Here is a 13,208-nt window from a genome sequence, read left to right as displayed (position 1 = left end):
CTTTCTTCTTGTGTGTTTGATAAACCTTAAGAAAAACCAAAAAATTAGTTGTAGCTTTTAATTAATTTACTTTCCATGCTTGTAGAAGTAATTAAAATGAAAACCCAAAAATATTTCCCGTTCTTCTTTTGCTTGTTGGGAGCTTTCCCGTGTAAATAGTTTTATTTCTTTTCTTTTCTTTGGGGGTCAGTAGGAGAAGACCATGATTAAATTGTTGAAGTGGCTCTTATATGCATTATTGTTTATCTGAGAAAAGTGCCCATGTTGCCTTGTCTTCTCATGTTTATTGAATGCTCGTAGATTCCAGCTTAGTCCAATGCACGTGCACTCTTATTATTATTCACATTGTTCGGTCATGCAAGTGAAAGGCAATTATGATGATATATGATGGACTGACTGAGATGAGAAAAGCTGGTATGAACTCGACCTCTTTTGTTTTTGTAAATATGATGAGTTCATCATTCTTGATTCAGCTTGTTATGAATAAACATGTTTGCAATGACAATTAGAGATCATAGTTGCTTGTGCCATGCTTGATTAGCTATGAGTTATAATGGTTTACCTTGCGTGCCAACATGCTATTAAAATGGTTATGATGTGGTATGATAGGGTGGTATCCTCCTCTGAATGATTTAAGTGACTTGACTTGGCACATGTTCACGCATGTAGTTGAAACAAATCAACATAGCCTTCACGATATTTATGTTCATGGTGGATTATATCCTACTCATGCTTGCATCCAATGTTTATTAATTTTAATGCATGTACATGGCTGTTGTCGCTCTCTAGTTGGTCGCTTCCCAGTCTTTTGCTAGCCTTCACCTGTACTAAGCGGGAATACTGCTTGTGCATCAAAACTCCTTAAACCCCAAAGTTATTCCAGATGAGTCCACTATACCTTCCTATATGTGGTATCTACCTGCCGTTCCAAGTAAATTTGTATGTGCCAAACTCTAAACCTTCAAATAATCATCCTATTTTGTATGCCCGAATAGCTCATGTATCAACTAGGGTTGTCCGTATCTTCCATGTTAGGCGGGTTATTCTCAAGAGGAGTGGACTCCGCTCCTCACTCACGAGATAAAGGGCTGGTCACCGGGATGCCCAATCCCATGCTTTATGCAAACTAAATCAAAATAATTGCAAACAAAACTCCCCCTGGGACCTGATGTATGTTGGAGGCACTCGTTGTTTCAAGCAAGCCATGGATTGATGTTTGTTGGTGGAGGGGAGTATAAACTTTACCATTCTGTTTGGGAACCGCCTATAATGTGTGTAGCATGGAAGATATCGCCATCTCTTGGTTGTTATGTTGACAATGAAAGTATACCGCTCAAAATGTTATTCGCCTCTATTTCAAAACCGAGCTCTGGCACCTCTACAAATCCTTGCTTCCCTCTGCGAAGGGCCTATCTATTTACTTTTATGTTGAGTCATCACCCTCTTATTAAAAAGCACTAGCTGGAGAGCGCAGCTGTCATTTGCATTCATTGATGTTAGTTTACATTGGGTGTGACTATGATTGGATCTCTTTTACCATGAATTACAATGTCTAGTCAGTTCTTGATCTTTAAAGGTGCTCTGCATTTATGTTTTGCGGTCTCAGAAAGGGCTAGCGAGATACCATCTTGTTATATCATATTATGACTGTTTTGAGAAAGTGTTGTCATCCGAGATTTATTATTATGGCTCACTAGTTGATTATGCTATTGGTATGAGTAAACATGAGACCTGAGAATTATTGCAAATATGGCTAGTTATAATCTTTGCTGAAAACTTGAATGCTAGCTTGACATATTTATAACAACAAGAGCAAACAGAGTTTGTAAAAGTTTTTCTTTATTTCTTTCAGTTTGTCAACTGAATTGCTTGAGGACAAGCAAGGGTTTAAGCTTGGGGGAGTTGATACATCTCCAACGTATCTACTTTTCCAAACACTTTTGCCCTTTTTTTGGACTGTAACTTGTATGATTTGAATGGAACTAACTCGAACTGACCTTGTTTTCAGCAGAATTGCCATGATGTTGTTTCATGTGCAGAAAACAAAAGTTCTCGGAATGACCTGAAACTCCACGGAATATCTTACAATAAATAATAAAAAATCCTTGCCAAACATGAAGACCAGGGGGCCCACACCCTTCTCACGAGGGTGGGGGGCGCCTCCCCCCTAGGGCGCGCCCCCTACCTCATGGGCCCCCTGGAGACCCCCCGACTCCAACTCCAACTCTATATAACTGCTTTTGGGGAGAAAAACATAGAGGATAAGAAATCATCGCGTTTTACGATATGGAGCCGCCGCCAAGCCCTAAAACCTCTCGGGAGGGCTGATCTGGAGTCCGTTCGGGGCTCCGGAGAGGGGGATTCGTCGCCGTCATCATCATCAACCATCCTCCATCACCAATTTCATGATGCTCACCGCCGTGCGTGAGTAATTCCATCGTAGGCTTGCTGGACGGTGATGGGTAGGATGAGATTTACCATGCAATCGAGTTAGTTTTGGTAGGGTTTGATCCCTAGTATCCACTTTGTTCTGAGATTGATGTTGCTATGACTTTGCTATGGTTAATGCTTATCACTAGGGCCTGAGTGCCATGATTTCAGATCTGAACCTATTATGTTTTCATCAATATATGAGAGTTCTAGATCCTATCTTGCAAGTCTATAGTCACCTATTATGTGTTATGATCCGTTAACCCCGAAGTGACAATAATTGGGATACTTATCGGTGATGACCGTAGTTTGAGGAGTTCATGTATTCACTATGTGCTAATGCTTTGTTCCTGTTCTCTATTAAAAGGAGGCCTTAATATCCCTTAGTTTCCATTAGGACCCCGCTGCCACGGGAGGGTAGGACAAAAGATGTCATGCAAGTCCTTTTCCATAAGCATGTATGACTATATTCGGAATACATGCCTACATTACATTGACGAATTGGAGCTAGTTCTGTGTCACCCTATGTTATGACTGTTACATGATGAACCGCATCCGGCATAATTATCCATCATTGACCCAATGCCTACGAGCTTTCCATATACTGGTTTATGCTTATTTACTTTCTCGTTGCTATTGTTACAATCACTACAAAATACCAAAAACATTACTTTGCTTTCATTACTCTTTTGTTACCGCTACCATCACTATCATATTACATTGCTACTAAACACTTTGTTGCAGATACTAAGTTTCCAGGTGTGGTTGAATTGACAACTCAGCTGCTAATACTTGAGAATATTCTTTGGCTCCCCTTGTGTCGAATCAATAAATTTGGGTTGAATACTCTACCCTCGAAAGCTATTGCGATCCCCTGTACTTGTGGGTTATCAGCGTCATGTATCTTCCTGCATTTACCTAAGTTGATCTGCTCTCCCCGCTTAACCTGGCTACGGTTATCACATGCTCGATCATCGCCTCCCACGGGGCCTCCTCACAGGCACGGCGCTGGGGCATGGGTCCGTCCCTGCCATGTTGACAAATCTGAGCGGTCAAGCTCTGGCTCGCGGCACGCCCCGCGCACATCACCTCACCAGGCCCTCAGTGCCTTCACTTCCTCCGGACCAACCAGCGGCAGGCAGGTGGCAGTAACGGAAAACCATGTTTCTTCTTGTGCCTGTCCACAGGGACCCCCACGGGAAGGATAGCAGGCGGCACCACGAGTCTCCTTTCCTCTCGTGTGAATCGCTTGCGCGTTAAAAGGGGGGCTCCTGAGCATCGCGACTGAGGAGCTCTTACTGGCTCTCCAGCCCTCACCCCCTGGCCTTGACCACGGCATCGTGACCTGGCATACCAGTGGCGGCTGAGCTCGCTCGAGGGCCAAGACCTGAGGACGTAGAGCACTAAGAAGAGCTCGGGGGAAGGAAAACTTGCACGGACCGGCCTAGCTATGTCGCATAAGTTGGCGTGCAGCCCTAGCGCAACATCAGGACTCACCGCGAAGCAGCAAGACAAGTCTCGCCCTCGGGTCGGCTAAATATTTGGGCCTACTAGTCGCTCACACCATGCCGCAAACCCGTTCCGACCAAGTCATCTTCCTTTCTTTCCTTACCATGGCCGCTTGGGCGCTAAGGGGGGACCTCTTGAGCATCGCGCCTTAGGGGCTCTTACTGGACCTCGGGCCGTGCACCTCCTGGCCTTGACCACGGCATCACGACCTGGCGTACCAGCGACAGTTGTAGCCGCCTTGGGACCGGGACCCGTCAGCGTAGAGCAACAAGCTATCGCGAGGAAAGAAAGGGGGGACCGAGCCTTAACGGGACACGCGTTCATCAAATCTTCATAACAAGGAAGATAAGTACAAAGGCATTGCAGATCCTTACATGCCCCTACAGGGTGATTCATGATTCTTCGGAGGAAACAAAAGCTAATACTAAGGGGAATCCTATATACACCCTTCCATGGCGGACGCCATCATCAATAGTGGGCCACGGGAGGCTGGCGCCAACCCCATCCAGATTAGCGGCGGCGGCGGCCAGGCGCCGCAGCCCTGCTCCGAGCGCGGCGAGAGCTCGGGGGCACGTAGTTATCGTCACTCGTCTCCGGAGTCTCGTAGAGCTCAGGAGAGTTGCTGGACTCCCAATGGTTGCTATTGCTGGAGTGGCCGCGAGCGGAGTGCGTATCAGCCTCCCGCTCCTCTCTGGAGCAGCACTCCAGGCGGCGGCCCTCGGCGTCGAAGACCTTGAAGAAGAGCGTGGAGGCACCATCGTACTCGAAGTGGATTGCGAGGGCACCCCGCGCATGGCAGACCCGCGCGACCTCGCCCCAGCCGCGAGTCATGAAGATCTTGCCGGTGGGGACCGCTTCAATCTCCGCTCCGGTCACCGGAGCGCTGCAGTCGGCGTGCCATAGCCAGAGCTCGAGAGGCCCCCTCGGCGGCATCACGTCGGAGAAGAACCACGGGAAGCGGATCCGGGAGCTTGGTGGCATCGGCGCCCACAGCACCAACTCGCGCGAGGAGTCCGCGGCATGGACGGCACGCGTCGTCGTGGCGTGGCGACCCCGAAAGCGGCGCGGGCGGCGCTGCTCATCACTTCGTTCTCCCGAGCCCTCAGCTTGAGCGTACAGGGGTAGCGGATACCCTGGAGGAGGCCACTCGCACCAAGGCCTCGTCACCACCTGCATCGCCACCTCATCACGGCGATGGATCGACCTCTTCTTCGACGAGAGTGGCTCCGGGACATCCCGGGGGGCTTTCCCCTTCTCGTCGGCGGAGAACCTTCTGATAGGCGCCATTGGAGCAAGCAGTAGAGCAAGGAGGAAGAAGCAAGCAAGCAAGGAAGAGGGACTTGTCAAGTCGTGCAGTTGCTGAGGCAGCATGGGGAAGCGGAGACGCCCACGTCCAATCAACTGCCACGCGTCAACCGAGGCCGCGGGCTTTTGCGGCCTGCGGTACTCCGAACTTGACCCTTGGCTTCGCCGCGAAGCCAAGCCTGAGCGCACCTTGGGCCCGGGGGCTACTGTCGGCGTTCTGGGAATGGGGGTCCCCAGACTTGCTTGCCTGCGGCCCGCGGCGTGGCCAAGAAGCAGGTCGTACGGCCCATCTTCATCAACAAAGCATCCAAGACCCTCGCGAGGGTCCAAGCCTCGTGAGGCGGACGATGCAAGACCTCCTCCCGAGCGTCCTAGTCAGGCAGGCTCGTGAGGGGCGGAGATATCAAGGCGAGGCGAACCTCATGAGGCTCTCGTGACGTGAGCCATGACGATCGACACCAGGCGAGCGCCAGCGCGCGCAGCGTCCTTGTTTCCCCTTTGGTGCAAAGGAGGCAAGCGCAGCCGCGGAGTACCGAGGCCTCAGGTAAAGGTTGCCATTTTGGTGCAACGAGACCAAGACCATGGACTGCAAGACGGAGGTCATCGTCGAGCCCAAGACGGCGTCACCACCAGAGCCTTTCACAGGCGAAGACCGCTTTTGTCGGGATAGCTTGTACTAGCTGTCCCCCTTCAAATTAGCCCGCCATTGTTGGCTCCCTTCCCGCTCAATATTTGGGAAGAGGACCAGGGCCTCTATAAATAGGACTAGCCACCACCATAGTAGGGGAGGATGGGATCGGATCTCATCTCATCTTATCCTGAGGGAATCTACTTACCACAAGTTCATACGCACAAGAACACCTCAACCTCAGGAGGTTGTTCTTCCCCTTGTATTGTTCATCATCGGCCCAAGAGGCAATCCACCACCACCACACTGGAGTAGGGTATTACACAACAATCCATCCCCGTGTCTTTCTGTGTTGTAAGTTCGTTGAGTTCGTCCGTGAGACCTTGGCGAGCTAGAGCGTAGATCGGTAGGAGGGAAAGACTTCGTGCGCACCCTAGTGTTCGAACCTTAAGGGTTTGCCGGAACCCCAAATCCGACAGACTCCGGTATTTTCTCCTCAAAACTTCGTTAGACGCGTTCTGATTCACCGTGAGCCGGTATGAATCTTCTTGAATCCTCTGTGCTTGGGCACTTAAAATGGCCCGCTCTGCAGCCATCCTGGCGTTTTCTGCTGCTAATTCCGCCTTAGCTTGCCCTATCTCATCACGCAACATAGCTATCTCTGCCTTGTGCTGCTCCTGGTTGTCTGGGGTTACCTCAACGTCCATCAGAGTCGCCAGAGCATCCAACGGATCTGTTAAGACTTGATCCGGCGGGCGTGCGGAACCGCCAGCCCCGGCTGCCGTTACCGCTGCTGCACTAGAAGCCATAGCCATGGCGGCTGTCAAACCAAGAACCGGCTGGGTGTGAGCCATGAAGATCGCCACCCTATTCGGTGGCTCACGGGGATCCGGAATACTATCGCCATCGGAACAGCCCCCAAGCCGCCTGTCTTGTAGCTGATACATTGAGTTGGTCTCACCTGTGGACGACTCAGCATTAGAGCAGATGGTCGTCTCACCGCCGGAGACAGAGCCTTCCAACTCAACCCCGTGGGTGAACCCAACGAAGACATGCCTTACGGCGGGTTGAGCCCGGGCGGGTCGTGCACGCTGAGCCGTCTCAATGATGTCGGTGCAGATGTCCGGCTCAGGGGCCGGCTCGCCGATCTTACCGATGAAGACATGGATTCCGTCGAAGGGGACCCGATACCCATACTCAATTGAGCCGGCCTCGGGGCCCTAGCCTGCATTGTCGATGTAGAGCTTGCCGCGATGACTCTTGGTCATCCAACCCATAGTGTATCCCTTGATCCCTTCGAAGCTGCCCTTTAAGAACTCAAAACCACCATGTCTGGCCCCACGGTGGGTGCCAACTGTCGTGGAAGTGTCACGGCAGATGTCCTCGTAGAAGTACTTAGTTGTGGAGCCATTGCGACGAGGTTAGCTTAAAGGGGTTAAACGGGACAAAGGACACGGAGAGTTTATACTAGTTTGGCCCCTTGCGGTGAAGGTAAAGGCCTACTCCAGTTTGAGGTGGTATTGCTAGGGTATCGATTACCAGGGAGCAAACACGCTTTGCCTGGCTTTCGTTTTGTTGTCTCTTGCCCTAAGCCACCGCCGGGTTGTCCCCTTATATACATTGGGTTGACGCCTACGGCCTACAGAGCCCCGGCCGGCTCATACAAACGTGTCCGGCTCGGTGACTTATCTTACATGCCTTACAATACAAGTTTACATATACATGGTGGTTTACACTTACGGGCCTTAAGCCGCCCCCAAACTTGGGCCTTTTAACAAGACTATCTATGAACCGCCATCCTTAGTATATTCTTGGGCTTCATTTAGATGAACCGCCATAATGGATGACCCGGCCCCTCCTGGGCGGGTCATATCTGATAGTCATATCCCCAACAGGTTGTGTATGGCCATTTCACTCGGTGTCCGTCGCCTAATGGTTTACGGCGACTCAGATTTAATTGTGAATCAAGTGATGAAGGAGTGGGACATCAGGAGTCCGCCCATGACTGGCTATTGCAATGCAGTGAGAAAATTGGAAAACAAGTTTGAAGGGTTAGAGATCCACCCAATACCCCGAATCAAGAATCAAGCAGCTGATGACCTAGCAAAGATAGGTTCCAAGCGCGAGCCTATTCCCAGCAATGTGTTCTTGGAGCATCTCCACACCCCGTCAGTTCAAGAGGATCCTTTCACAGAAGAGCCCACGCAACCTCAAAGTTCTACTGATCCGACTGATGTCGAAATCCCAGTCGTGGTCAACCTGACCATGGAGGTTTTAGTGATCACTACAGACTGGACGGTGTCGTATATTGCATATCTGCTCAGGAAGGAGCTTCTGAAAGATAAAGATGAGGCCCATCATATTGTCCGTCGATCCAAAGCCTTCACCGTGATAGGAGGACAACTTTACAGAGAGAGTGTTACGGAGTCGCCCAATGATGTATCACACCAGAAGAAGGTCGAATGATCCTCAATGATATCCACTCAGGGACCTGTGGTCACCATGCGTCCTCTCGGACCATAGTGGCCAAAGCATACCGAGCGGGTTTTTACTGGCCGCGAGCAAATGAAATAGCAAAATACATAGTCGACAAGTGTGAGGGTTGTCAGTTCTACTCCAACATGTCCCACAAACCTGCATCAGCCTTAAAGACCATTCCACTCGTCTGGCCATTTGCTGTTTGGGGATTAGATACGGTTAGTCCTCTGAGGACCGGCAGGAGTGGCTTCACTCATCTGCTAGTAGCAGTTGACAAGTTCACTAAATGGATTGAAGCCAAACCATCAAAAATCTCGACTCAAGTACCACCGTCAGCTTCGTCAGAGAGTTAACATTCAGATATAGGGTTCCTCATAGCATCATCATGGACAATGGTTCAAACTTTGATTCAGATGAGTTCAAGGCTTTCTGCGCTTCCCAAGGCACTCGGGTCGATTACGCTTCAGTTGCCCACCCGCAGTCGAATGGACAAGCTGAAAGACCAAATGGTTTGATCCTCCAAGGGTTGAAAACCCGATTGATGAGCGACCTCAAGCATGCGGCAGGTACTTGGGTGGACGAGTTGCCATCGGTCCTTTGGGGATTGAGAACAACACCAAATTGATTGACTGGTCAGACTACCTTCTTCATGGTCTATGGGGCTGAAGCCGTGTTGCCAAGTGATTTGCTTCACAATGCGACCCAAGTGGAACTTTTCTCAGAAGCCAAAGCAGATCAAGCTCGACAAGATGTCGTTAATCTTCTGGAAGAGGAAAGAGAGATGGCCTTGATCCGGTCGACCATTTATCAACAAGACCACCATCGGTTCCATGCCAGAAGCATAAGAGGTCAAGCATTTCAGGAAGGAGATCTTGTGCTTCGAGTGGATCAGCAACGACCTCACAAGCTTTCTCCTGCTTGGGAAGGTCCCTTCATCATCACCAAGGTGCTCCAAAACATAGTGTATCACCTCTATAATGTGGAGCAATAGAAAGACGAGCCACGCGCATGGAATGCGGATCTGCTCCGCCGTTTTTACACTTAAACACTCGAGTCGATGAGTTGTAATAAGGATCATTCAGTTTGCTTATCAAAGACAAGATTTTTGTAGTATCTTAATGATTGTTGTCCCGTCAATACTTGTGTTTAAATCCCCCAATGGGTGGCTTAGCTGCGAACCCGATTCGCCTAAGTTTCAAAACCACTCCGAGTGGAGAGCAATCCTCCCACTCGGGGGCTTAGCTGCGAACCTGATTCTCCTAAGTTTTAAAAATCCTACTGAGTGAAGAGCAATCCTCTCACTCGGGGGCTTAGCTGCGAACCCGATTCGCCTAAGTTTCAAAACCACTCCGAGTGGAGAGCAATCCTCCCACTCGGGGGCTTAGCTGCGAACCTGATTCGCCTAAGTTTTAAAAATCCTACCGAGTGAAGAGCAATCCTCTCAGTCGGGGGCTTAGTGATATGTCTCCAACGTATCTATAATTTTTTATTGCTCCATGCTATATTATCTACTGTTTTGGACATTATTGGGCTTTATTTTCCACTTTTATATTATTTTTGGGACTAACCTATTAACCGGAGGCCCAACCCAGAATTGTTGTTTTTTGCCTGTTTTAGGGTTTCAAAGAAAAGGAATATCAAACGGACTCCAAACGGAATGAAACCTTCGGAAACGTGATTTTCTCATCAGATAAGATCCATGAGACTTGGACCCACCGTCAAGAAAGCCATGAGGCGGTCACGAGGGTGGAGGGTGCCCCCCCCCTAGGGCGCGCACCCCTGCCTCGTGGGCCCCTCAAAGCTCCACCGACGTACTTCTTCCTCCTATATATATCCACGTGCCCCCAAACGATTGGGGATGGAGCCAAAAAAACCTAATTCCACCGCCGCAACTTTTGTATCCACGAGATCCCATCTTGGGGCCTGTTCCGGAGCTCCGCCGGAGGGGGCATCGATCACGGAGGGCTTCTACATCATCATCCATGCCCCTTCGATGAAGTGTGAGTAGTTTACTTCAGACCTACGGGTCCATAGTTAGTATCTAGATGGCTTCTTCTCTCTTTTTGGATCTCAATACAATGTTCTCCCCTCTCTCGTGGAGATCTATTCGATGTAATCTTCTTTTTGCGGTGTGTTTGTTGAGACCGATGAATTGTGGGTTTATGATCAAGTCTATCTATGAATAATATTTGAATCTTCTCTGAATTCTTTTATGTATGATTGGTTATCTTTGCAAGTCTCTTCAAATTATCAGTTTGGTTTAGCCTACTAGATTGGTTGTTCTTTCCATGGGAGAAGTGCTTAGCTTTGGGTTCGATCTTGCGGTGTCCTTTCCCAGTGATAGAAGGGGAAGCAAGGCATGTATTGTATCGTTGCCATCGAGGATAACAAGATGGTGTTTTTATCATATTGCATGAAACTATCCCTCTACATCATGTCATCTTGCTTAAGGCGTTACTCTGTTTTTAACTTAATACTCTAGATGCATGCTGGATAGCGGTCGATGAGTGGAGTAATAGTATTAGATGGAGAATCATTCCAGTCTACTTGTCTCGGACGTGATGCCTATATACATGATCATACCTAGATATTCTCATAACTATGCTCAATTCTGTCAATTGCTCAACAGTAATTTGTTCACCCACCGTAGAATACTTACGCTCTTGAGAGAAGCCACTAGTGAAACCTATGGCCCCCGGGTCTCTTTCTCATCATATCAATCTCCATCACTTTATTATTGCTTTGCTTTTACTTTGCCTTTTACTTTTTACTTTGCATCTCTGTACCAAAAATACCAAAAATATTATTTATCATCTCTATCAGATCTCACTTTCGTAAGTGACCGTGAAGGGATTGACAACCCCTAAGCGCATTGGTTGTGTTGAGCTATTGTTTTTGTGTAGGTACGAGGGACTCACATGTAGCCTCCTACTGGATTGATACCTTGGTTCTCAAAAACTAAGGGAAATACTTACACTACTTTGCTGCATCATCCCTTCCTCTTCGGGGAAATCCAACGCAGTGCTCAAGAGGTAGCAAGAAGACTTTCTGGCGCTGTTACCGGGGAGTCTGTGCAAAAGTCAACATACCAAGTACCCATCACAATCCCTATCTCCCGCATTACATTATTTGCCATTTGCCTGTCGTTTTCCTCTCCCCCACTTCACCCTTGTCGTCTTATTCGCCCTCTCTCTCTCTATCCTCCCTCTCCCTCTCTTTTTGACCGTTTGCTTTTTGTTTGCTTGTGTGTTAGTTTGTTTGCTTGTTGTTATATCAAGTCATTTACCTTCTGCCTCTATAATTGGGGAAATTATTGTCGATATGGACAATAATAATAGCATGAAAAATTTGGATGCCCCTGCTAAAGAACCTGCCATCTTTCATACAAAAAAATTACGTGTTGTTAGTGGTAATATTATTGGAAAAGGAGTTATTCAAGATTTCTTTACTTGTGCCGGTGCTTTACCTTCTATGGGTAGCTCTATCCTTCACAGAACTAGTAGTCTTGCAGACGCTATTTCCATGCTTGTAGTTGAACTTAAAAGACAATTCATGCACATGCATCCTTCCATACAAAGGATTTTTCTGGAATTTTCTAATATTGAGCATTCTTATGTTAAGCGTGCCGCTACTATGTTTTTGGCTCATGAGTTTAGATTCATAATAAAAGAAGCCAAAGAAATCTTTGTGCATTATAGGGTGGACGCTTGCCGTCCTCTCATAGAGGCTATCCTCTTTGATCAAGAAGAAATAATGAGTTCTCAATCTCTAGACTATGTTGCTTTCAATGAAAATCTTAGAAAAAGGGTTCCTACCAATGTTTTAGTTGATAGAATTTCTGAACTTAATGATGATTTGGCTATTAGAAATAATGAACTAGGATATTCTCTTGAATATAGGCTCACAAAGTTCTGTCAAAAGAATGCTTATAATGATGAATTGGTTGTGCATTATGAAGGACCAAAGGAGGAACCTATACCTCCCAAGGTTGATCTTGGGGACTTTTGTCCCATTAAATTTAGCCCTTTTGATTACTTTTGATTGCCTCAAAGAAAACTTGATGCCGAACATAGAGAATATGAAATGAGTTTAGTAATCTATCTTACTATTATGGCAATACCTAGATCTATTCTTGCTTGTTATTCCTAGCTAGGGGCGTTAAACGATAGTGCTTGTTGGGAGGCAACCCAATTTTATTTTTATTCCTTGCTTTTTGATCCTGTTTAGTAATAAATAAATTATCTAGCCCCTTTTTTGGTTGTGTTTTTTGTGTTTAATTAGTGTTTGTGCCAAGTAGAACCGTTGGGAAGACTTGGGGAAAGTCTTGTTGAACTTGCTGTAAAAAACAGAAACTTTAGCGCTCATGAGAACTTCTGTCATTTTTATTTGGAACGTGATATTTAGTTAATTATTTTTTTAGGTGATTAATAGATAAATTCCTCACGTCCAGCAATTTATTTTAGAATTTTTGGGGTTCCAGATCTTGCGCTAGCTACAGATTACTACAGACTGTTCTGTTTTTGACAGATTCTGTTTTTCGTGTGTTGTTTGCTTATTTTGATGAATCTATGGCTAGAAAAATAGTTTATAATCCATAGAGAAGTTGGAATACAGTAGGTTTAACACCAATATAAATAAAGAATGAGTTCATTACAGTACCTTGAAGTGGTCTTTTGTTTTCTTTCGTTAACGGAGCTCACGAGATTTTCTACTTTAAGTTTTGTGTTGTGAAGTTTTCAAGTTTTGGGTAAAGATTTGATGGATTATGGAACGAGAAGTGGCAAGAGCCTAAGCTTGGGGATGCCCATGGCACCCCCAAGATAATCTAAGGACACCTAAAAGCCAAAGCTTGGGGACG

This window comes from Triticum dicoccoides, chromosome 6A, assembly GCF_002162155.2.
Source record: "Triticum dicoccoides isolate Atlit2015 ecotype Zavitan chromosome 6A, WEW_v2.0, whole genome shotgun sequence".
NCBI lineage: Eukaryota > Viridiplantae > Streptophyta > Magnoliopsida > Poales > Poaceae > Triticum > Triticum dicoccoides.
This window is presented reverse-complemented; position numbering follows the sequence as displayed.